Raw genomic sequence first — 23,000 nt, forward strand, 5'->3', positions numbered from 1 at the left:
AACATCAGATTCAGCCCTTGCATTGTTTTGCCTACAAAACAGACTCTGAATTGTAGTCTAAATATACCTGTGCTGCACGTTTTTCCATCTAAGATATTTTGAAAGTACTATGCGTGTCTTCTACACGATGCATTTCATTATATTTTGCCTAAAGTTACATTTCACATTATCTATACTGTATTTCTACTCTCAAAAAGTCACACTCAGGGTTCCCTCTGCAGGCAAAAACCTACAGGAAACTATTAATTTACCCACATACATCAGATACTTTCAGGATGAGAGAAATCACTCACTGCTAGGGTCGGTTTTGCTCCACAGAATTTAAATGTGATTCTCGATATCTGCACTTCAGTGAGTCCCATTCCTTGTCTGTCTTTTTCATCCACAACTTGCCTAATGTGCAATTAAACCATGTCTCTATCACTCTATAGGAGTCTAGTCAACAACTGAAAACTAAACCCGCTTATCATATTTAATTAGGCAATTTAACCATGCTGATTTCAGGATTGCACTTCTTTCTGATTCACATTTGAAAACAAAACCCAGACTGTTTAGAAAGAAACTGTCATATTGAACGGCAGCTGAAGGAGCTCTCCAAATCATAGTATCACTTTTTCCTGATATATCAGCTCTTGAGGAGATTTCTCCATCACTCTAGGAAGATAGGGACTGAGCAGATAAATTGTGATATTGAAGTTCATGAAAATTGTGGAATTTGAATTATACTGCAAGCCAACAGTACTGAGAATTTAAAATAGAATCTACTCCTGTTGCCTTTCCCACATAAAAGTCTTTGGACTTAGCTTAGGTTCAGTGTAACGAGATATTTTTTTGAAAATCATTAATGAGGCAGTAAAATTTTCGTATATAAATCTTACATATGAGGTTTGTTCAGTTTGCAGTTTACAGAATTGAAAGAAGATTAGAGGTGGTTATAACTTTGCATTGCATGTGGATAACCACAGGGCTCACCCATCTCACCAGAAGAAGCTTGAAACTCTATGACTGAGCACTAGGCAATAATGTTCTTTAAAAATATTTTCAAATTTAAAGTACTGAAAATGTATGGCACCTTCTAACCTCTCAAGTCTGCTCTATTCAGGAAGAACCACTGAAAAAGCAAAACTTTATTGGAACTAGAATAGATTCCTTGGAAGTAATTTACATCAGTCTGTATCTCAAAGAAGATATTCCTGGGTAAACACTGGTAAAGCAAACCCAGATATAAGTCTAGGCATTTTCAAAATTTCAAACAAGAAATGTAGTTGATTATCTAACATCAAACCTCATGAGTCAATCTGTGAAGTTAAAAAGCATTAATAATGGTATATGTTTAGATTTTAAAAAGTAAATCATGTTAGAAGAAATGTTGGAAGTTCATTTTTTTTTTTTCTACAGTGGTTATGAAAACCATAATTTGTACCTTCGGAAAGTCATCTCAGTAAATTCAGTCACCAAATGGTTTTCTTCTGTTTAGGAGCTGTATGATTGACTGATTCTTAATAAGTTCAAAAAATAGCTGTAGGCAAACAACAATACTAAGCTTGCAGTGCACAGAAGTGAGCTGAAAAACAGATGCCAGCTCTCAGCTCTTTCTGTATAATTTGTACATGGCAACGATAGTAAAGTGATTCCTTAAGCATATTTTCTAGCTTATTATTCACTACTATCTTATTTCAAAATAAGATGGCACTTCAAAATGCTCTTTTATACCTAGGTTGCTAGAACAGCATATCAGCAGCTTTTTCCTAGTGCATAAAATTGAAAGGCTGCTACATAGAGGAGGCACCATTAAAAATCTGAATTTGCCATCAGTTAAAGCCCAATTCTACACCTCGAATAGAAAAGCAATTATGGTATGCTGTTGTAAGAATTGTTGTCAAGTCTTGATCTCTTAAGGGTGACTTCTGTCCATAATAAGAAGCACAGAAACAGTGCAAGTAGGTAAGGTAGAATGAAAAATTTTGTCAGGATTTAAGCTTTAAACAATAAATTTCATTAAAGTTCAAAGGTAATTTCATTTTCCAAAAAAATTGTGTTGGTTCTCCTAATTTTGGAAATTAGTTTGGAAAACCATTTTTCTATTTCTGTTTTGGGAAAGCAATCCCAGTGTTTGTCATGAAGTACTTAATCCCACTGCTCAGCTTTAAAATGAACACCACTAACAATTCCTGACTATACAGTGCTCAAAGGGGATGAAAATCAAATGACTTAACATTCTAATTTTTTCCAGAATACAATCCTGCTGCCTCAGGTGAAATCAAAATAAATTTCCAGTACTGCAAAGAGTGTGTATTCTACCATACAAATGTGTCCTAATGGCACCATACAATGCAGCATGTTGAGCACATTTACTGCTCATCGTGTGCATTTGTTAAAATAGAAATATACCTGGAATTTCTGAGGTAGACTCAGAAGATTAGGAGGATAAAATTATTAAGTGCTGTTCCTTTTGTTGCTGAAAAAGGTCTTATATTTGAAGGGAACAGTCAGCTGACTAGATTCCTGTATTGTTGAACATAAGCTGGATTTGCACTAACAACACAGTACAGATTATACCTTAAAGCAAGATTTACTTTCCTGTAGAAGATTATCCCTCTTTATTTACTGAGCTAAGCACTTCACGGGCATTGCCTTGTCTAGCATGAAATAAAGAGCTTGTATTGAAAAAGGCTGCTGATGAATGAAGAGTTACGTATGCTGTAATATATTTAAATTATTTACCATTTATGCATTAAAATGGTTGTAAGAAACTCACTTTTGTGAAGAATTGATACTAATGTTGTCAATTACCATATAGAGCTTTTGGGAATGTAGTGACAAAATTTTCTACTCCTGTGTTATCCCAAATTGGAGCATGGATGTATGTCAGCTTAATCAATCACATTCAGGTGACATTTCAATCCTAAAAGTTAAAATCTCTGGGTTTTTCTTAATACTCAAAATGCTCAAAACTTGCATTTTTATCTAAATAATGTAATTCATAGAATCAGAAAATCTTTGTTAACCCAAGGAATACATAATATTCTTTAAAAGCCACAGCAATTGTAAACGAAAGTTAAAAATATTAACTTTATTTTGTTTGCTAAAAATGAGAAAACTTATTTGATGCTGTAACAGTGTGAGGTCACTGGAGACTGACATCTTCATATAATTCAAGGAGTTTAAAATATAGTTTTTCTTTTATTGCTAGAGCAGCCTCTCTGGTATTAAAACACTAAACTATTACTCAAATGATGTGTTATTAAATCAAAATAATGGTATTTCTTTTATTTTGTCAATAAAAGGTTTGTATTTGAAATGCATCTAAAGAGTCAAGAATTCAGGAAAAGTGTCTCTACATTAGCTTGAACAGAGCTCATTCTCTCCCTTTTAAAATGTCACTTCTCTTCTAAGAATTTAAGATATTTTGTAGTCACAAAACTGGCACACAGAAATCCCACTAGCAGCACAACTGCAGAGCTCAGGTACCTGAAAAATGACACAAATCATAAGAAAGAAAATCTATCCTCATTCATTTGATTTAGTAGATGAAACAAGAAACAGATTCCTAAGAGAAAACTTCAACTATATGTAGTCCTCATTCAGGCCAGTCCTCATGAGCACTGGCATGAATTAAATCAAGACAAGATCTAAAAATTTGCCTTAGTAGGATATGTGCCAAGGTCTGGCTTTTCAGTCTCTTTGAAGAATATCAATCTTTCTACATGCTTTTGCATGTCTGTGTTTCTCTTCAGTACCAAATGTTTACAAATCCGTAGTAGCATTCAAAATGTTATTCAGTCTGCAAGGTTTCTTTGGACTTAACTGATGGCAGGAGTGGTTGTTATTTTGGATATTTCGGGTCATGGAAGAGAATGATACCTAAACACCTAATGGAGAAAATATGAACAGCCTGCACCCAATCATAATTGCTCTCTCACATTCATAATTACTTAAAGTCATAGTATGATTTTTAATTTTATAAAGGGACAATTTTCTCCTACTAGCTTCTAAAAAGTAGAAGACATGGTATTTTTAATGCAACTGTGTTCCTACCCAACTTACTGTTAAAGAAATATACACTGTATATATACATATATATATATATATATACACTATATATATATATATATATATATATATATATATATATATATACATAAAGAAATAGACACTGTACATGAACTTTTATTTCATAGTATTTACATTTCTTCCATACATGCAAAGGAATTCCCAATCCAGTCAAAATGCTGATAATCTTCAGTCTGGAGATTGGGTTTATTTAAAGGATATCTAGATTTTAAAAAGCAATAAAGGTTAAAAACCAAAACAAAACAGAACAAAAACAAAGCACTCAAACTTATTAAAACCAGCTAGCTGGCTGTCAAAAAAAATCTAAATGTTAATGGGAGAAGTTTCGTCGACTGTGCTTCTAGAAACCTCCAACTTTTTTTCTCTTGCAAATAGGTCACTTCTTGGCTACATGATTTTTAACCATAAATGTAAGTAACTTACAACACAAGCACATCAAACAACACCTCTAGTAAAATATATGGTAACACAAAGAGTAAAGACAGGAAAATGAGCAGGTCTGATTCCTGCTACACAACAATTGTGACTGGTTGATAAATTGTGAATAGGAAAAATTTCAGGGAAAAAAAAAGGAAAATTAATATGGTCAAAATAAGATTGTATCTATATGAATAAAGAATGAATGGCATTGATACAGGATCTTATACTAGATTCTGGAGTACAAAAACTCTGCAAAGTGCTGTGGGACTGGGACTGGACTGAATATCACTTTCCTGTAGGAGACTTATCTAAAATGCATATAAAGGGAGGATCTTCACTACTGAGTCAATAGAGCACTGCAGTCCAAGACACAGCTAATTTTTGAATTGTCTGTTCAATTCTGCTAAAATTGTCATCTAGAAGATCACCAATAAATGGAGAGGTTTCAGAAGAAAATAATTAAAGGAATGAAAAAGACCTGTGCAATTCAGACAGTGCAAGTTATCTGATCAAAGGAAAAGATTAATGGGTAAGAAGGGACTTAGTCACAGCCTGTAAAGATCTATACAGGTTTTTATCTTGCAGTTTCCTATCCAGAAAACAAAGATATAATAAGATCCCATGATTGGTAGTGATGGCATTGATGATAGACAAGTTTGCCTCAGGAGTGTAGATAATTTTCTCACCAATGCCTTTTAGAAGCATTTATGTAATATTACTTTTGAGTCTTTCCACCTGATGATTTAAAATAATGCTTTTTAGAGCATTGTTTAATAACATGATAGTCTTTTCCAAACTAATAACCTACAGAACAACTTAACTCATAATTAGTGCTTCTAATATTAGAGGCTAAATTAATTCAGTGAATGATTCAGACAAAATACAAGGCTAATTCACCAACAACCTAAGTGGAAAAAATGAACATCATAAACCCCCATTTCATGAACAGATCTGTGATTCAAACACATTTTTGCAAAAACTCCTAAATGAAGATTCATTTATCTTTGGTCATAAAGTATACTTCTTTATTCATGACTCCACAGTTTTTTAAAAACATAGCATCCGTTCTAATTTTGTCATTTGAGAAGGTAACATGCTGAGTTAAAATCTTATCTATTCAGGTTTTTTTTTTTTTCTGTAGGATGTGGACTACAGATAATTTGAACAACAAAATTTCCTATCTCTTGGAAAGTACTAATTTGCTTTTAAACTCCAGTGCACTCACTGCAGTCATGCACTAAAGCAGCATACTTAAAACATGGAATGTTGGATATATTTAACAAGTTTAATTCTGTTCTCTGGTTAAAGATTAAGAGACCAAAAGATGGCATCTATTTAACGATACTGTATGAAGAAAGGAATCACTGCAGACTGAAGTAAGTCCCACTGGAGACCTAACAAGCACCTGCCATTTCCACATGGTGAGAGATCAATCAGCCTCTGTAAGCAGCAAGGCGACCTGACAAAAGCTGAACCACGTGGAGGAGAGAAGAAAAATGATCAATTCCTCAAACTATGTGCTCTGCAGTAAGAAAACACTGTTCTCTAAACACACTCTCTTTGCAATTGTGATACCTTGGTCAAGATCAAAATTTACAGTGAAACCCCAGGCTGATAGCAAAAAAAATCCAAAATGTATTAGAAGATGAATTCTATTATTGTTATTATTAATGAAATTATTATTTCTGCATTTCAAATTTTCCAGACTTCAGTTCATTATTTGATTTCTGGTTGCCATGGAGGACTGAGTTGGCCAATGGAATACATTCTAAATACATATCAAAAACACAACAGTGACAACTGGAAATGAATACAAGAGAATTGGAACCTGGTATTTGTCTATTTGCTTGAAAGTGTTGTACCAACATCCCTATAAGTTCACTTATCAAGTAGAAGAATAGCCAAAAATATCACAGAATTTTGCAGATAATTCTGGGTCCTACCAGAAGTCCAGGCTATTACCAGTTTGGGTTAGTGCCAGGGCACGTGGATATATTTACATGTTAAGGTAAGGAAAGTCACCTCAATTTGCAAAGATGAGAAACCATGAATGAATGAAAACTCTAGACACTACTAGTCTTTCCTAGGAAACCAAGTACTCAAACTCATCTTAACAGCTGACACGATCAAACAAAATTATCTGGAATTCTAGGGGAAGCACTTAGATCATGTACTTCTTATGCTATTAGACTGGATTTTTAAATATTTTCATGTTCTCTCTCAAGTGTTCTTATAGCCACTCTCCCACAATATGCAGTGTGATTTTTCATCTCCTGTTATACAGAAGACAGCTGTGGATCAGTAGTACAGTAGTAAATAATACAGGATGAGAATCTGTTTGGTATACAGAAAAAAAGCAGAGGCTTATTAGAGGTATTTAATTGCGTTTTCCCTTCACTACTGTTAAGAGTAATGATGATTATTCCAAAACCCCTCAATTAAAAACATCCAAAACTGTCTTTCAATGTAACAAAAGAAGTCCAAACTAGCAAAAATGAAAAATAAAGAAGACAAACAAAAAATTCAAAATAGTATATTATTCTTCATTAGTTGATTAGAAAAATACTTCCCTTTCATACAAAACAATACGAATGGTCTGAGAAAACAGTGTGCTTCTCATTCACTAGAGAAATTGTTCTGGAAGTGTTCCTCCTTATATAAATATTATCTTTAAAATGTTATTAAGGTCATGGTGTGCAGAGGTTATCTGCTGAGCAAGTGACTGTAGTGTTAGCTCAAGAGAGATCCAAAGATGGCTATAACTGTGACATCAACCTTGCAGAAGAATAAACATGACTTTCTCATAAACACAAGGCTTTTAAATGGCTAGTTCAATTCTGGCAGTTTCTGCTCTAGTCTATTCTCTGTGACTGCAATTAGGTTTCGGCAAATCCATCTCCCCATTAGTTTTGTTCCTCAAACACCATTGTCCATATATTAAATTTTAATACCACATTTTAGTTGTCTCACAGAGAGAAATACAGCATGACACTGGGCAGACTGTACTGCTCTTCAGTCTGAGGTAAAGTGCTGACTTTAATGAAGGGAATAGGTAGATTTCCTCTGATTTCTGTGGTATCATGGTTTAACTCTATAAATAAACATATCTCTAGGGTATGCACCAAAAATCCTGTTATCACTTAGTGCCCCGACCAAATTCCATACATTAACTCTCAGTAAATTAATTTGTACAGCTAAAAAAAATAAAAAAAACGTATTCGATGACAGTTATGTAGATAATATTTTAAAAATATGCTTAAAATAAGCTCTTGATAAAGACTACAAAGATAGAAAATAAACAAGCAAAACCCAAAATCAACAAAAAACCCTCTTCCTACCCTCCAAGAGAACTACATATATGAGAAGGTAACCTGAAAATAATTTCTTTCACATAAAACAGAATAGATTTCAAACTAAAATGTGTACCATAATTACCTATTACATGACAAGAAATATATTCATTCTTTTTGGCCTTAAATATATGTTCTATGCTTCTGTTGAGAGATAAGTACAAAAATACTGAACAATGCTGAAATCTTCAGTGGTTGCTTGTTTTTCAAAAAATCCTTCTAGGATGACATAACTTACTAGCAAGTTCTGTGTATGAATTTGTATCACTTGGGCTTAGTGTGATGCAATGCCTACAGAAAAGATTCACAGGTATAGCTGTGCAATAATATCCAGAATACAAAATGAAATACTTCTCTTTCTAGGAGTAAGACACTAAACTAAATGATGCCTAAAATTATATTTAGAGATATCTTACATCAAGACATCATCTAATATCCAGCTTTACCTAGTCCTGAAAGCATTTCACTCTCTACCCAGTTCTCAGTTTGATATCAACTTTCCCTGTGTTTTCATATTAAATATCAATGTGTGTGCATTGACACTGATACACCGGGAAGCATGTGCTCTGGGGAGAGCCCTGTCTTTCTTCTGCCTAAGCTTCTCTATGATCTACTGTGCTTAGCCTAAATTCCACTTAACTCCCCAGAAAACTGCAAGCATTTTTATGGTCAGTCTCAATCTAAAAAGCAATGGAAAACATAGTGTTTAACTCCTAGGAAGCAACCTAATGGGCATCATCCATATTCCTTTCAATATAAGCTATAAAAGTTTATATTCACAGCCTGAAACATATTGAAAAGTTTACAAGAGTTCAGCTTAGAAGTTTGAATAAAAAATTGTAAATATTGTCTCTTAGGCATTTTTAAAGAATGTCAATGTATTTTTACTGGATCATTAGCAAGCACACTGGCCAGAATATGCTGAAAGGGATTTCTGTTATCATTGAACAAGAAATATTTTAAAGTACTACTGTGTTAAACAAATTAGAAGAACTCATCTGAGTATCCATAATATATATTCACAAACAACTTTAATTAAAACACATATCTCTGTATTAAACTTAAAGCCTGTATTTCAGTCTGACTGCCTTATTATGTTTTTTAAGGTTCCTGTACCATATGCGCACACATTTTGAAAAACAAATATAAATAAAATATGACAGAATAAACACTGATTAGAACGTTTTGTAACATCATCAACATATCAAATTTACATGGCACAAATCTGCTAACATCTGCAATGATACAGAATCCCTCAATATCTTTCACATCATGAAGAATAAAACAGTCTCTTTTTTTTTTTTTTTTTGCTTCATTTGGTACAATAAACAAAACTGTATTTCACTTACTTTGCATTTAATAAGAAGCCAATGAGTGTCATTACAGCATATTAGCATAGAACATGAAAAGGGAAAACATAGAAATATGATGCTGAGCCATTCAAGTAATCTGTTAGCCCAGGACCTAGAACAAGAAATTACCTCCATCAGAGAGTAATTCATTGTTCTGGGAGACTCCAAGATGAATAATCTAGATACAGCATCACCTCCCTTAGCATTTTTCACATTTTTCATTTCATTCATCTATACTGAACAGTGGAATTTTAAACAAGGAACAATCTATTAAAGCAGACAAAAACATACCTGTATGTGCACTAACACAGAAGGTTCTGAAACCATTGCTGTTGACTATTTGTTCTGAAAAATAGGTCCCTGTTTATTTAGATGGACATTGTTGTTTGGCTAACTTTTAACTGGGAAAATGTTTTCTTGACTCTTAACAGGAAAATAAAAGTCTGCCAAAAATGAAAATATATTCTGAAGGGTGCCAACTCTTGATGTAAAATGAAATTATATTACAATTATATCCATAGTGTGCTTGCACAAAGAAGCAGTGAGCATCATCCATTCAGACCTTATGAAAGAAAGCCCAGCCTAATACTCAACTGCCAAATTTTAGCTTCAGTTGAACTGTTTTACTCAATATTCATTTGTATTAATAAATTAAATTCTAAAATCTTTATTCAGTTTGGAAAAGCTAGTCTTCCCCTAATGAGAGTGGAGTATACAACCTACCTTATAGTAACAGATCTGTGATTTGATACTATAGTCTGTCCACCTGAACATTTTTAAAACAGCTTTCAGATCTGCAGAAGTTCATTCAACAAAATATCATGTCCTTAGAAACAGCCCTGCTCTGCAAAGTCCGACAGACAAATAACTGTTGACAACCTCTTTAATTTGCAGTTCTTTATTTCCACAGAGCCATGTGACAGCAATCTATCATCCACAAGGTTTCTCGTCTCTTTGCTCTTTTCCTTTGTCCACATCCTTTGCCCCAGGCATCCTTCTGCTTCACGAAAACAAACTGATTGTATTGCAGAAAACCTGAATGCAAAATGTTATGCATTTGCAAACTTCCAAATTCAACAAAGCCACAAGAGAACACAGATTCAGGAACCTGAAACCAAATCACAGAGACTTTCAGCTCTTAACCTTGGCAAACCAGTTTGGAAACAAAAAAAAGACCAGACACCTTGTACCAAACCACTTTCCCATTGGCCACTGCAGCTGCCAGCATTGCAGGGGCAGCTAGTGGACAGGGTATCGAGCAGGCTGTTGAATAGATACTGTTTTTTCTACTTGTTGTGCTGTTTACCCACCTTTCTCTTCCACTCAACTGAAACCATCTCCATGTGTATATTCTACACCCTCTCCCACACACTTTCCAGGTGAACAACTATTACCATATATTAAGATAACCTAGGAAGTTAATATCTAATCATCAAATCAATCTGAAAAACAGTTTATTACCATCACAGATTTTTCTACTACTTATCTTTTGTAATTCAGGTCTTTTTATTTTTTAAAATTATGTTTCAGATACATCACATACTTTTCCAAGGACAAAAAATGAAATGTGCACCAAAAATAATTTTAATGTGTGTCATTCCTGACATAAGTTAGTGGAAGACCTAGTCCTTGGCTCATAAAATTCTTGCTTATTTGCCTTTATTAGCATGCATTACCAATGACATATAAGATACATCCGTCTGGTATTTTAACAAGCACTTTTACTAAAATGATTGTAATTAATGATGGGCCCTTTATTATAAATTAATTTGGAATTTTTACTTCCAAAAGTGTTATCAGCAGTAAAATCTCCATCACTAAGAACAGACCACTCTGGACCACTAGGCAAAGGAAAGGTAGCTTCAATAGAGCAAATTAAGTAGCAAAATTAACTTTTTTTTAGTGAAAGGAACTATATCTACTGAACTTCTCATATTGGTAATATATTTCTTGTATTTTAAGCATTTTTCTTGTTCACCCTAATTTTTAGAGGAAAAGGTTCCATAGGATTATGAAAGACAAATCATTCCTCCCAGAAAGATAAAATTGCTCCTGTGATCAAGTCAAGTAATTCACCTTTCCCTGGCTCTATGGGAGGCAGAGAACTCAAAGAGCAGCAGCCCCTTAGATCACAGGGTCACTGGGTCACTGTCCTCTCTGTATGAAGATCTAATTCCAATGACCCGAGTGACTAGCCACTCACTATAGATGAAAACTTTCTGATTAACCTTTATCAGGTCTGTGTTATCTCCAGAGGACTCAGAACTGTTCATGAGATTTCTAATATTTAAGATGCAGCTCATGACTAAGCAGCAATGGGGATCCACGGCAAGACCTTAACTGAAGCACCACTGTCTGTCTGGGGCAATAACCATCTCACCTGAAACCTGCCTGAGCTGGCAGATGACACTGCAGGGATAACAGCAGAAGTAAGGAAATCTAAGATTTTGCAGGGAACTTTCACAGAGATTTTTCCAGAAAACTTTTAGGAGGGTATTGGCATGTGTAGTTGAATTAATAACTTTTGTATTAATGTGTTAATACTTTTGCCCCTTCCCAAACACTCAGTTCTCTTCCAAGTCTTATCATCTACACTAGGGAGTCCCCTCTAGAGTCCAGCTTCAAGACAGTATATAATTTTAAGGTGGCAATTGTAAGAGCTATGGGAAGATTTCTCGTTTTAAGAGGAACAGTTGGAATGGCGCTACTGGAACATGTACTATCAACACTACAAAACCAGAAATGCACCCTATTTTACAGGGTTAATAATCTTTAGTGCATCTTTCTGTGCATTATCTTATTCTTTCATCTTTTTATTGTCTCATAATGGAATGCCATTTTTAAAGGATATTGTTCCAGATAGTATCAGAGATTTAAGAAATACAACCTATTAGTTTCTTTCTGCACTTATTTTAGGCTCCTTAAGAATAACTCACTTGGAAATAACTTGTGAGAAATAGTATCTCTCTCTTATGGGCTTTTATAGGACTCAACTTTATTTTTATGGATGTTGTTCATTTACTGAAAAGGTTAAAGATCTTTCAAAGTGTTTCATTATTCACAGCAACAGAACTTTGCACACATTCTATGAACAAAAAATTCCCCCCATATCACCTGCAATTTAATTGTTCCTGCCATTATATACTAGCAGTGAAAACTCTAGATTTTTCTTACATTATACAATAACTTAAAAGAGGGAGCAGCACAATGAAATATACATATGTAGTGTTGGTCAACAGAATACCACTGAATCCAGCTCAATAAATTCTGATTTTCTATGTTTAGCAAGACTCAGAAAAAAACCACCACCATCAGCAAATAGGGTAAAACAAATGGGGTTTCAGTCCTGCTATCATGGAAAAGAAAAAGAAAACAGGAAAATTTCACCCTGCTGAGGAAAAGTCATGGAAATCACTTCTGCTTAATTGCTGGCTTCCCTGAAAGCATCCATAAGGGTCAAGTCTTCTAGGGCTGGATCACACTGTAGGCCAGAGCCAGCTGTGAGGAGTGGAAGCTGGCTAATCCTGAGCATTGCAGGTGCCCTCATGCACAGAAATACATGGTAAGAGACAGAGGTCTATACTAGTCAGGAGAAAAGGAGGCTGAGGAGAGACCTTATCACTCCCTGCAGCTATCTGAAAGGAGATTATACCAGGAGGTGGTTGTTCTCTTTTGACAAGTCACAGGATAAGAGGAAATGGTCTCAAGTTCCACTGAAGGGGCAGGATGGTAGGGGGATGTGTATGTGTGTGATTGATTGAATGTTAGGTAAAACTTCTTCATCAAAGGGTTGTCAAGCATTGGAAGAAGCTACCCAGGGAAGAGGTGGAGTCACCAGTCCCAGAGCAGAGGTATTTAAAATATGTGTAAATATGGCACTTAGGGATATGGTTTAGTGATGAACTTGGCAGTATTGTGATAATGGACTCAATGATCTGTTCCAGTGAATACGAGTCTATGGTGCAATGATTTTATCATTCCTGTCATAGTGATTATCTACCCCTGCACTTATAAGTAGAAACAAAACTATCACTGAAAAGGAAATGACAAAATTTATTTGGGAACATTCTTCTCTCTGAATATGAATTAGTGGACTTTTCTTGAACGAATGGACAGAAAATTCAATGCAATTTTATTAATACAGCATGCTGACAATTTAAAACATGTTCCAAGATTTCATACTTGGTGCTGTAGTCAATACTGTATACTATGTCTTCAGTGTTGTTGATACTAGCAAAATTTTCACAACACATCCATGATTTGTGAGTAGAGCTGTGATTGAATCAAAGCCTCATTAAAAACAAAACAAAATAAGAAAAAAAAAAGAAAAAGGAAACCCCAAAAATAGAAAGAAATGCTGAATTATTTATAGAACTCTTGAGAGCTCTGTCATATTTTTCCAGTGTATCATTTTGCCAGCAAAGCTGTAACAACCTCAGACTTTAAAAACATGTGATATGTACAAAATCAATCAATAAAAATCTGTCTGGAAACATCAGCAATAACACACTAACTTTATTACTTAGCACTCCTAACTTGGTTTTTGATCATGACGTTTACCAGTCTCTTCTCAAACTATTAGCTTTTCAGCCTGTGAGTGACAGAATTACAGAATGCTAAAGGGTTGAAATGGACCTTCGGGATCACCTAATCCCAACTGCCCCTGCATTGTGGAGGGACCCCTCCCACTAGACCATGCTGATCAAGGCCTTATCATTCTGGCTTTCAACACTGCCAGGGATATCTAACTTAATCTCTCCTCTTTCAAATTGTACCCATTGTATCCTTGTCACTACAGCTCCTGATGTAGAGTTCCTTTCTGGTTTCCTGGCGGGCCCCTTTCGACTACTGGGCAGATCCTATGAGGTTTCCACACAACTTTCTCCAGCCTGAACAGCCTCAGCTTTCTCAGTCTGTCATTGTAAGTGAGGTGCTACAGTCCTCCTGTCAGGTTTGTGCCTCTTCTCTGTGCTTGCTCTGACAGTTCTTATGTTGGGGACCCCAGAGCTGCATGCAGTATTCCAGGTGGGGTCTCACAAGAGCAGAGCACAGAGGGACAGTCACCTCCTTTGACCTGCTGGCCATGCTCCTTTTGATGCAGACCAGCTTGGCTTTCCAGGCTGCGAGTTCACATTGCTGGCTCATGTTGAGTTTCTCATCAACCAACACCCCCAATTCCTTCTTTGCAGGGCTGCTCCCAATCACTCCTTCACCCAGACTGTATTTGTGCCTAGGATTGCCATGAACCAGGTGTAAGACCTTGTATTTTGCTTTGTTGACCTTCATGACTTCTCAAGCCTGTCCAGGTCCCTCTGGTTGGCATTATCCCCTCCCTCCAGAGCTTGGTGTCAGCAGCAAATTTGCTGAGGGTGCACTTGATCCCACTGTCCACATCTCTGACAAAGATGTTGAGCAGCATCAGCTGCAGTAGTGACCCCTGAGGGGCACCACTGGACACGTGGACAATGAGCCCTGACCACAACTCTCTGTGTGCAGCCCTGCAGCCAATTCTTTATCCACTGCATCGTCCATCCATCAAATCCATGTCTCTCCAGTTTGGAAACCAGCATGTCACGTGGGACAGTGTCAAAGCCTTTGCACAGGTCCAGGTAGATGATGTCAGTTGTTCTGCCCCTATCCTCCAGTGCTGTAGCCCTGTCATAGAAGTCACCAGGTTTGGCAGGCATGATTTCCCCTTTGTAAAACCATGTTGGCTCTTGCCAATCACCTCTTTATTTTCCATGTGCCTTAGCATAGTTTCCAGGAAAATCTGCTCCATGATCTTGCTTGGCACAGAGGTGAGACTGAGTGGTCTGTAGCTCCCCAGATCTTCTGTTTTTCCCATTTTTAAAATTGGGGGTTATATTTCTATTTTTCTAGTCATCATGGACTTCACCTGACTGCCACAATTTTGTCAAGAATGATGGATAGTGGATTACCAGCTTTGTCTGCCAGGTTCCTCAGGACCTACAGATAAATCTCATCAGGTCCCATGAACTTGTGCACATGCAGGTTCCTTGGATGTTATTGAACCCGACCCTCTCCTACACAGGGCCGAGTGTCTTCATTCTCCCAGTCCTTGCATTTGCCTTTCTCAAATTGGGTGGTGTGGCTGGAGCACTTGCTGTTGGAAGACTCAGGTATAGAAGTCATTGGGAACCTCAGCACTCTCTCTTTTTCCAAAGTAGTAAGGTCTCTCTTTTCCTTCTAGAGAAGGCTCACATTTATCCCTAGTCTTTCTCTTGCTTGCAACATATCTATAGAAGCCCTTCTGTTATCCTTGATATCCCTGGCATGCAAATAAGTGTGGTTCCGATTTTTGCTTCTTTTTTTGTTTTGTTTTGTTCTGATTTTGGTTAAGCTGAGTAATACCGTAATGAAGATTTCTTTGAAAAGCCATATAAACCCTTCTGTGCAGATATTTCACTCTTTACAACCTAGCTACAATACTCTTCTAAGCTATGGTGCCAAATTTTTATGCATTGCTCAGTTTCATGGCAAAAGTCTTTGCATGCATGCAGACATTTATATGGCAGATGTTTTGTGCATGATATTTTTTGTTTTCCTTTCAAAAAAATTTTTATGTCTATGCAAATTCCCCATACTTCAATAATTTTGTGAAGAGCTGGCAAATACACTCAATACTGTATCTTCCAATAGGAATAATGTTCAAATATGACTGCTTTGTCAGCAACATCTGCAACACTTAGGGAGGCACTTTAAATTTTTTTTCATTTTAAAGTTCATTAATTTGAAGCATTTAAAATAAAAATGTATGATAAAATCATGGATTTCTAAAGGCTTTCATTAAAATGTTTATATTGCAGAGAATGTGATTTTATCAGTGCTTTTTATTTCCTTCAACTTCACAACTAAAAAGACAACTATCCGTTTGTTAGTGTTCAAGTTTTATTTCATATGTTGAATCAAAAACAAATAAAAGCTTGGCACAAAACACATCATAAGAGGATGTTTTGACCCAGTTCAATTTTGATATTCCAAAATGAAAGATAAAATTACTTCTAGGGGATAGAATGGAAGTGGATTTCTACATTACTAAGTATATACATTGGTCTCATAAGAGCCAGGTGACAATCCAATGAGAACAGTGTGACTATTTCAGCAATGCAGGTAGAGACATTTTCACACTTCCTTGAGCAGAACAGCTGCATCATATGCTACCAAAGAATTCTTGATTTGAATTCAAACATCTGCCAGTGGTTTTATATTTTTTATCATTTATTAGGAAGGACTAAAAGATTACTGATGAAACACAGACATTTGAGAAAGCATTCATATGGTAATTAGAGCACTTTCTATCTATCATTATTATATAAATACACATTTATTTTTCAAGTCATACCATTGATTTCAGTAGAGATAGTTACATCAAGAATAAGGCAAAAGAGAAAACAGCAGTTCACAAAGGAAAAACAAAGATGAAAGGTATGATATTTAACATAACAAAGCCTACTGAATATCAGATGATTAAGTGCAAGTATACACTTAATGAAATGGAGGTGAAAGCACTGCTGCTCTCTGTGTCAAATTGTCTTCTGGAATGAGAGTAGCAGGGGATGATTTGATTTAAAAATAAAGATATAAAATGTCCATATGAAAATAAATCTAGGCATCAAACTTAAATGTTTGGAAGCTTCCACCCTCAAATGCATTTTTCATCACTCTCCCAGCCTCCACTGAACATGCTTACTGGAGCACTATATGGGTAAATCTGATCCTCTGGATTGTCTGCAATAGCTGAGATATCCACAGTCTCTGTTCAGATTCCCTAACGGCTCCAAGTTCCTATTTTTCCACAAATAGCAACTTGCTATGAAAAAATTTCAAAAGGTGGTAGAAAATTCTGCAATGATCACTTAGCAAGTAACATGAAAGGAAAAGGCAAGCTATCTAAAAAGTTAGGTTATAAACACCTAAACCTTCGAATTCAATCTTTTAATTTGCATATCTTTTAGAATTTATGTTTATTAGATCTCTCTGAATTATTGAATAAAAATGTTCATTTTCATTTTAAACTGAGGCCCCTCTACTATTTTCCAGATTTAGGCAGACAAGAAGTCTGGCTAAACCACCAGAATGAATCAGGAAAGACATGGCAGTACCTCAAGCAAGGATGATGACAACAGAACAATCCATCATTTGCATATCAATCTTGTAGGTAGACCAATCATCTGGGATGCATCTAGACCTATTTATGGGAAGGGAATCTCCCATTCCTGCATTCCAGGAAAATGCCATAATCATCAGGCAAATATTTCAAATCAGAACATTTTTTCAATTCTTTTTCAAAAACTAAATCACTGTGCAGCAAACCTGAAGTCACATGGAGAAATGAGGATAAATTGTTCAATCCAGTTGACACTCATCAAGGAATAGAACAGAGGATACAGACCTCTCTCCATGAAACATAGATAATTTTTATATTGACAATGGATAAAAAGCATTCTGAAGAGATTTAATTTTCTTCTGGACATACCTAATCTGACTACAAAGCCACTGAGGACAGAAATTTCAATGTCCTGGTGGAGATCTGGATAGATACCCACTCTTCTGGCTGGATAGTAAAGCTGGGCACATTTTTGTTCATGTCCTTGTGAAAAATACAGTAATTGGCTTGCACCTGATCTTTCCGATGCTACTTCTACTATTATAAGAACTAAGTATCAGTCTTCCCATAATCTCGACAACTTTCTGTAACTGTTTACACATTTGACATTGCCACACCACAAAATGTCTCATTTTTTGTGGCTATAACAATTCTAAGAATTGTTCTGCGAGGGAAAATTCTCAGGACTTCATGGAGAAAAAGGAAAAGTGGTAGGAACAAAATAGGAAAAGAATAAAAGAGAAATAAAATACAAAAAAGTAAATGCATTAGAAAGTAGAGATGCTACCTTTAAAAGCCCTGGTCCAGAAAAGTAGAACATCCTCGACAGATTAGGACATGGACTTTCGAATTTATCTCCTTCATGTAGGGGTACACTTGTGTATTTCACATGAATGATGAATTTAATGTGCTTTGTCTTTAATTCAGAGGCAACTTTGGAATTCTTTGGCAAGTGCAAATGGGGAAGAATAGTAGTGTTGGTTGAAAAAAGCTAACTAGGTATCCATCAATAATTGTTGATGGCCCAGAGGCATTGGAGCTATGTAATAAAGACAGACGCCATAGATTTTGGCCTAGAATAATTTAATCTGCAGTATTTCAATCAGAAGCTGATGTGGCTGAAAACTAACCTGGCAAAAAGTGATGACTATTTTGCATCCCAGACACTTCCAGAAGCACTTAGTGCCTGACCAAAACACAGGTCAGACATATAGAGACAGAGTGAGGTGGGAGAATAGGAATGGGACTCTCTAGCTTTAGATTGGTTTAGAGTACCATAAAACTGCACAGTCAGTTCAAAGAAAAGGTCTTATTATATATGGTGCTGATTGATTTTATTGTCCCACCCTTGCCTGGCTTTATTTGGATCAGACAGTTTTATTCACTTCCAACCTCTTGTCTCATCCATGTAATGAGATTGCTAAGATCTAATGAAAAAAAGGAATAGCCCGAGTTTTGGGCTATCACTTTTCTATGAATGTAAACTGAATTGTCTTTCTGCATAGCCCTGCATGCTCATATGCAAGTGACCAGCAGAAGTAGCTGAAAACAAAATCTCATGGGCAGGAGTTAACTAGAACAAAAAACTGGCAACTTTATCCTTAAGGTCTGCCCTAAGGTAAAGAAACTTATGTGCAGACATAATGTTACCGAATATTTCTATTCCAAATGGTTAATGAAAATATAGCAGGGGAATACTGGAAAACAGAAATGTCTGGTATGTGTCTACCTTTCACAGATTTTCAATAACACTTAAGAACTTAATATATTTTATGCTTTTGAAACCATTCTTAATAAAATACTGTTAGACTTTTCACAAGTCTGTCACTTCCTGGGCCACCTCGACCTAGATCAATACACTCCTGTTAAGTGTTATTATGCACTGTTCACAGATCCTCCATCAGTATCTTGTTGAAATGACGGTTTTCAATATGACAGGCCTTTCTGAATTAATTTTCAAGTATAGTTTTAAGAAATAACGTGTCAAATGTTATTATAAAAATCCCTGAACTAAAACACCTTTTTCATTTTCTTTATTCACTGCTTGTTTTTTCTCAGTCCAAGAATTATAGCTTGCTTTGCACAATTTAACAGAAATCTTTGGAGATATTCTTAAAAATGGAAATGTTCCAAAACGCATATACACGTGCAACAACTTCAGCTTCTAACACTTGTGTCATGAACATTTTCACTGTGCAAAATGGGTGTGTAAGAATTCTAACATTTTAAATTCTCAGTTTCCAGCCTTCATGAGTTTACATTACATGCCCACAAAAAATGTTTTAAACTATATACCAAGTTCTGCCTTAGTCTTTCCAGTTTTCTTCCTTGTTTGCATAATCAAATCTATTTTTCTTCCACACATACTATGTATCCTGTAGTCGCCTTCATTTCAACCATATGGCACTCAGCACCTATTGAATCCTTTCTTACAGTGCATGGTGCTACTTAGCTCAAGAAATTGCACAAGTAATCTCCAGGTTTGTTTCCTCAGATAGTCTCTCTCTTCGCAGTCACTTATTAAATGAAAATTGATTTCCCCATATTCATGCAAGAAATCAGAACGTTCAGACAATATCAATCTATCATGAAACATATATGGTAGGAGCGGACAGAACTGTCTCAAATTCTCTGATTTGGCAGATGAGGAATGAGATTTAGTTGCTTAACACAGACAATAAGTGAACCATCACCTTCTGTCTGACTTCCAGCTGTCACCACAAGGGCACTGGTCTGTAGGTCCCATGTTACAGATGTGCTCTCTGTACAAGATGCCATACCCTTAAGTACGTGAATGCACTTAAATTATAAGTTGAGGAAACTAAATCACATTTAGAATGTCTGTTATGCTAAGAATTGTCAACTCCAAAAAAGCCACAATATTACCATTACTAATAGGAATTTGGTTTATTTGATCCTTTTTGTCCATCTTAGTACTAATTCTTAACATGCTTATTTCTTACACCAGTTACCATGCTATTTCAGTATTTGGAAAGGCTTATTTAAATGCAAATAGTGACTAGGGTGTTAAACAGTAATAAAAAGCTCTAGTATCAGGATCTTCACGTGCACTCTTTGATGGGCCTGCATATTTTCCAGGCAGATACTTGAAACATCCAATATATTGAATTTTCTATTCCCTGAGCCTTGCATTTTAAAATTTAGGCTTTTTTTTGTTTGTTTTTGATTTTTGTTCTTTTGGGGGTTTTTTTGTTTGTTTGGTTGGGGTTTTTTGTTTTGTGGGTGGTTTTTTTTGTTGTTTTTTTTTTTTTTTGCTAAGATGAAAGAGAATCCTAGCCTCATATACAGAGAATCCTAGCCTCATATACAAACATAATTTTTACTGGTGTCAGTGTCCTGGAAAATTATGCAATTTAGAAAGTATTTAAAATGAAATTATTTTCTGTTGATCAAGACAAACTTAACAATTTAGGCATTCCTTAAAATGCAGCTTTTAAAGTCTTTAAACACTTGAACATTCTTAGATATCAACAATTTATTGTGTGGGTTCACACTATGATATAGTAATCAATGAACTTGCCAAGTTACAAATGTGGTTTTATGTACATTTCAGAATTCCGGTTTCAAAGTATAGGGAAAAAAAACAACAAAGATTTTGCTTGGTGTTTTTACTGAAAACCTAAGTTATTCCGCAAACCCACAAAATAGAAGTTTGAAAATGATTATTATTGCCTTGGGTAGAAATAACTATTGCTTACTTACTGAAAGTGACAGTTCAAACCTAAAACAGATCAAAATGGAATTCATTTTACAGTTTAGGAACTGCTTTTAAATATAGATTAATCTATATAAAAAAGTAAAGCCATAATTCAGAAGCATTAATCAGAAACTAGTTTTAGCTCATTGAATCTAAAGCTGTCCTGTCTCTAAGGTGGCATAGTAAAATTGGACTGAATGCTAGAACACCCAATATGAATATGAGTTAAGCAATAGGAATTCTGAAAGAAAATATATCTCTAGAAGTCTTATCTATCTAAAAGTTCTGTCCATTTATTTGCACAGTAATTGCAATTTCTTTGAAATAGCCCATGCAGAAGTGGGCATTCATATTTTCTATAACTTTAAAAAGACAAGAGAAATTAGCATAGTATCATTCATTATAATTTGAAAATACATGTTCTAGAAGTGAAGAACAAAACTAAAGTTTACCTAATTTCTTCCAAGGATTTATTTGAAATGTTAATAAATTATGATTTCATTTAGCATGCGATTTTGCTACCAGTTATTTTTGGTATAAATTTTGGTCTCTCTTCAGGCAGTGTGGATCCCTGAATATCAATAGAATCAGTATTCATCATTCACGACAGAGGAATGCAGCTAATCTCTTTAAGGTGGTTCTTTAAGTATCTGACAGCTCCTTTCAACATAAAGTCTACAAAAATCACAAAATCTTTGCTAGCATTTTGGCTTAGGACTTGAAGATCAGTTATTTGACGTGAAGAAGTGTATTTTTTAAGGATAATGGAAAATAGAACGTGCAGGTTTCAATACTTTGGCGTGACAAAGAAATGCACAGCTTTGAAAAGACTGTACTAGTTGAAGCATTACTGATATGCAAGAGAACTTGTGTATTTTGAAGGAATGATATGGCATCTTCATGAGATGCTTCAGCTTCATGAGGAATTTATTTCTATTTAGATTTCTCTGTGCATGTAGTCCTTAAGACATGGGACAAAAAAGGCCATTTTACCACTCTGCTTGTAAATTGTTTACAGGGACTATTATCTAAGACAAGAATTAGAAACATATTTAACTTTTCTGAGAATTATGACATCCAACTCCCATACTACCTTGCTTGGAAATTAACAAAAAATAATCTAGTTCCAGCACTGTCAGTGATGACACATTTGTAGATTAGGATTCCTTTTGTAAACAATGAGAGTAATGGAAACTGCTCAAAGCGTTAAAATATCTTGTAAGCCACGGAAATAAATAGGTTGAATCTAGGCGTTGTAGTATATATTAATAGAGTGGCCATGGAAGTACATGGCTATAACATATAAAGAACTGGTATTTTCTCTCATAATTTATGTTAGTACTACTGAGGAGAGCATCAAATTAATACAAATTATTAAAAGGATCAGTTAAAGCATTGTACAATGGCTAGGACTGCTTCTATAGATACGTTGTTACATTAAAATGAGATTTAATTAAAAGTAACCTAGTTCTGCCTAGTTCTGTTCATATGTACAGTCATAGATGCAGATCTCATTACTTTTTTGATCTCAAAAAGATCTGCCAAAGATATTCTGCAGAAAGTATTCATTTTCTACCCTTTCTCAGTTTGGTGTGCATACACGAAAGGCAGAACACATCAATGTTTTAACATATGAAAGTTATTTCAGGCTAACTTCCAGTTATGTGGTGTGGTCTTGGAAAATCCTTATCAAATATCAATTTCAGAAGCACACTACTGAGACCTGAGTTAGTTTGTGATGCATAATGCTTGGTGAAGCAATTGTCTCAGAGCTCAGTCCTGGCTGTCAGGACTTAAGCTATTTACTCTTAGTGGCAATAAAGATAGAGGTTTTCTTAAACAAAAAATGTCCTCTGTAATCTTGGTCCATATGTAGTGTTCCTGCTCCAATTCAGACAGTGGAGGAACTTAGCAGATGAATGGCTTACAGATCTATAGAGTGGACACTGAAGCACACG

The 23,000-nt window shown here is 35.4% G+C and overlaps 1 protein-coding gene across 11 annotated transcripts in view; it reads right to left on the reverse strand.

The window, feature by feature from the left end:
• TAFA5 (TAFA chemokine like family member 5) overlaps positions 1-23,000 on the reverse strand; it is a 471,130-nt gene that overhangs the window by 119,257 nt on the left and 328,873 nt on the right. The window lies entirely within an intron of this gene.

Source organism: Sturnus vulgaris, chromosome 5 (genome assembly GCF_052056855.1).
Source record: "Sturnus vulgaris isolate bStuVul1 chromosome 5, bStuVul1.hap1, whole genome shotgun sequence".
Taxonomy (NCBI): Eukaryota; Metazoa; Chordata; class Aves; order Passeriformes; family Sturnidae; genus Sturnus; species Sturnus vulgaris.